This window comes from Orycteropus afer, unplaced genomic scaffold (assembly GCF_000298275.1).
Source record: "Orycteropus afer afer isolate SDZICR_OR568_19922 unplaced genomic scaffold, OryAfe1.0 scaffold00280, whole genome shotgun sequence".
Taxonomy (NCBI): Eukaryota; Metazoa; Chordata; class Mammalia; order Tubulidentata; family Orycteropodidae; genus Orycteropus; species Orycteropus afer.
In genome coordinates this window covers 1,326,739-1,330,953 of record NW_006921867.1, presented here as the reverse complement: position 1 = coordinate 1,330,953, position 4,215 = coordinate 1,326,739, and positions in this window count along the sequence as shown.

Genomic DNA, 4,215 nt, shown 5'->3' with positions numbered 1-4,215 from the left:
CTTTCTTCTGTGGCACTGCTGGATGGGTTCAAATTGCTAGTCTTTTGATTAGTAGTCAAATGTAATCCATTTTCACTACCTTGGAACCTACCATGAACAAGACTCTCAATATAACACTTCTTTCCCCACACTTAGCAAACCAGCATTAACAGTAATTTATCAGCAAAGATTTTCATTGAGAGTAAATAGTGACAAGTGCAGAATATGACAGATCTGGGCCTGAATCTTGCCTCTGCTATGTATTGAGAGGATCACTTTGTTGTTGTTAGGTGTCGTAGAGTCAGTTTCAACTCATAGTGATCCTATGTACAATAGAACAAAATACTGCCCTGTCCTGTGACATCCTCACAATTTTTGTTATGCTTGAGCACATTGTTGCAGCCACTGTGTCAATCCATCTCATAACTTTTTGAGAATGATGTATAAATTAAAGGAAAAGAAGGAGAAAAACTAAAAAAAGGTCCTTCTCAGTTACTAATAATGTTGTAACTAATAAGGTTGTGATTCAATGTAGAAAGATTTTACAAAACAATTTTGTTGTTAGTATTCACATAATCTAAGAAATATTACATTTAAGCAATTTACAACTATATTTACCACAATATTATATAATATAGTTACCACATTGGGTGACACCAACCCTAGTGACACCAGTGATTTCACCTGAGCTTTAATTTCTTCTGGTACAAAATAAAAATAATCATATAACCTAACTTGTAGAGTAATACAAGTATGATATGAGTCAATTCCTATAAACTGCTCCATACAGTGCTTATCACACAGGAAATAGCCCACAGATGGCAGCACTTTACCTGTACTCAAGCCTCTAACCCTTTGGGAAAAAAAAAAAAAAAAAAGATAGATAGATAGAAAGAAATGGAACATTTATTCTTTAAGCCATAGTAATCTAGGTATAAAGGTCTACACATTTTCCCACAGATCATGGTATTGATCAAATTTCCCATTTCACTTAATATGTCAATTCAGACCTCCAGGGAGCAGATGGAGTAAGAAGTATAAGAGATTTATTGGGGTGACACTTATGAAAGGTAAGGGATGATGGAGCAAAGAGAGGCAGGGAAAGCTTTCAGACCACAATACAGGTCTGACCCCTGTGAAGGGAGAGGATGACAGTAGGAGAAGTGGGGAGGAAGAGCCTCAGACCACAGTGTAGCTCTGAGAAAGTCCCAGTAGTGCAAGGGAAGCTCTAGCATAAAGATTCCCCAGAGAGGGGACCTTGCATGGGCAGAAGGGCAGTTGCTGGCTGGTAAAAATGGTTAAGCACTCAACTACTAGCCAAAAGACTGGTGGTTTAAACCAACCCAGAGGTACCTTGTAAGAAAGACCTAGCAATCTGCTTCTGTAAAGATTACAGCCAAGAAAACCCTATGGAGCTATTCTACTCTGTAAAACATGGATTCACCGTGAGCTGGAATTGACTCAGCAGCAACAGGTATATCACAGAGAGTAAATTTCAAATGGAGTCCCTGGATGGTGCAAATGGTTAATGTGCTCAGCCACTAAGAGAAAGGTTGGAAGTTTGAGTCCAACCACAGGCACCTTGAAAGAAAAACCTGGCAATCTACTTACAAAAAAAAAAAAAAAAAATCATTCATTGAAAGCCCTAGGGAGCCCAGTTCTATTCTGACACACATTGGGTCGTGATGAGTTGGAGGTGACTCCAGCCATTAACAACAACATGTGCCCTGATTATACTCAGCCTTTGGCTGGCAGTGTCCTGGGGAGAGTTTATCCATAGCTCAAATCCTGCAGTGAATTCCAGATCCTGAAGACACTGCAGCTGGAGGTGCTCAGCTAATTGCACTCTGCACAGCAGGTGCTCTCTTGAAGGAAGATCTGACCAGCTGCCATACCTAGCCACATGTTCATGCTCTGTGCTTAGGTAACAGTGTCAAATAACTAAAAGCAAGTTATTTTGAGTCTGTCCTTGGCTAGCTGAGTGACTATGAGAAAAGCCACTGAACCTCTATGAGCTCAGAGAAAATATATGAAAGTGTTTGTGCCAGGATAATCAACCAGCAGATCACATCTGTGACCATTCACTGCAGTCCTAAGCTATGGATGCCAACAGTAGGAATATTACCAAGGTTTTCTTCCTCCTTATTCCATTTCCATGGCCTGACTGTTTCACCTGCTCAAAAAGACCCTGATATACACGTTACCAATATTCTTCCTTTTTTGTTCTATTTTTTCTATTTCCCCAAATTTCATTTACACTACGACTACTGATGTAGTGGTTAATACTACCACAACTCTGTCAGCCTGTTATATGGTGGTGGTTTGCATGTTGGTATGATGCTAGTAGCCATGCCACCAGCATTGCAAATACCAGCAGGGTCACTCATGGTGAACCATTTCAGCAAAGGTAGTACAGCCAGAAGGCTCCTTAGAAGCAAGGCTTTTGTGACTTCATCTTGCTTACTTTGGACACGTCATCAGGAAAGAGCAATCTCTAGAAAAGAACGTCATGGGTAGTATCGTAGTGGGTCATATGAGGGAAACCATCCATGAGATGGGTTTACACAATAGACCCAACAATGGGCTCAAACGTACCAGTAATTGTGAGAGTGGCACGAGACCTGGTAAAGTTTTGTTCTATTATACACAAGGTTGTCATAGTCGGAGCTGACTCACCGACAACCAACAACAACAACAATGGTTGATAATTTGCATCAGTCAGGACATGTTAAGTTATGCAGCAGTGACAAATACTGTGATGTCTTAGTGGCTCAGTCATTCTACCTGATGACATGGGTCAGCAGAGGGTCTGCTCTACGTTGAGGGAGCAGCGTCAGCCTGGAATCGTCACCAAGGGACAAAGAAGATATGGTGAACCACACATTCCCTCTTAAAATTTGTGCTGACATCACACACATCACCTAGCCAATGTAAATCATATGACTAAGCCTTATGTAAGCAAAGCACAATGTATAATCCTCTTATAGAATTATTCAATAATAAAATCTACTATACAGTTTTCACATCTTCAACTTAGAATCTGAATGTCATTTTTTTTTTCCTCACAAAGCATATCCTGGACAATGTCAGATTACCCAATAAGCAAGGTAAGCATGGGTTTACTTGTGCTTACTTACTAATCAGTAGTAAACAATTTCATCTTTTCACCACATCAAAGATTCTTTTTCTAGGTATGACTGACAACTGTCCCTCTCTCAACCCCATAGCACCTTCCTACAGAATCAAAACTTCTTTTCAACTTACAACTGCTAACAGGGATGAATACCCATTATACAAAGGAAACTCGAGCTTATTTGTGCTTACTTACTTATCTGTAGTGAACAATTTCACATGAGTTTCACCTATTCACTACAGATTAGTAAATAAACACCAGGAAGCTCGTGCTCAGCTTGCTTATGGGTAATCCACCCCGGATTCTGTCATTAGCGCTTCAGTTTGTACTGTCAACAGACACTAAGAAATTAACTTCATGCATCTCTTTTAAGAACTCCTTCTAAAACTCCTTACTTGAGCTCCATCATTTGTTTGCCTTCTCATCACTGCAGCACCTTAGCAAATATATTCTAAGGATATCATAGGCTTTGTATGAAATACATTAATCATTCATGCCATTTTGATTGGCTTCTCTTCTTTTTTGCAGTATAGAGCAGCCAAACAAGGTCACTACTATAAGATTACCACTGACCATTGATTTTTCGCCTTCTAGAATCTTACTATGATACATTAGCCTATGGGATTTTTATTGCATTTGTTTTTTTTTAGGAGGAAAGAAATGTATCCCTCTATTTGTCCTAATTCTGTAACAATCAGCCATTATTGTAAAAGGAAATCCAAGCCAGATGAATTTTTTATACCCTAATATTTCCTCGAAAGGAAGGTTGGGCAATCTACTTCCATAGTGATACCTCCTCAGAAACCCAAGGAGGGGTCGCTATGAGTCAGGTCCCACTTGACGGTGGGACGTATTTCCTCAGTCAAAAATGTGAGAGAGGTTGATAAGGCTGATGGATTAGCTCAGAACATTGATTAGTCCCAGAAATTATCCCTATTGGTACTGGTATACTTTAGTTAGTAGTAAAATTTTGAATCTAGAGTAATATAAGGATGGATTTATTCCTGGCCTGGCCCTTAACCATTTTTTATTAAAATGAGTTTGCAATGCCATTCTTGAGTATAGAATGCTAATCTATTGAAGTACGGGAGGAAAATTTTACA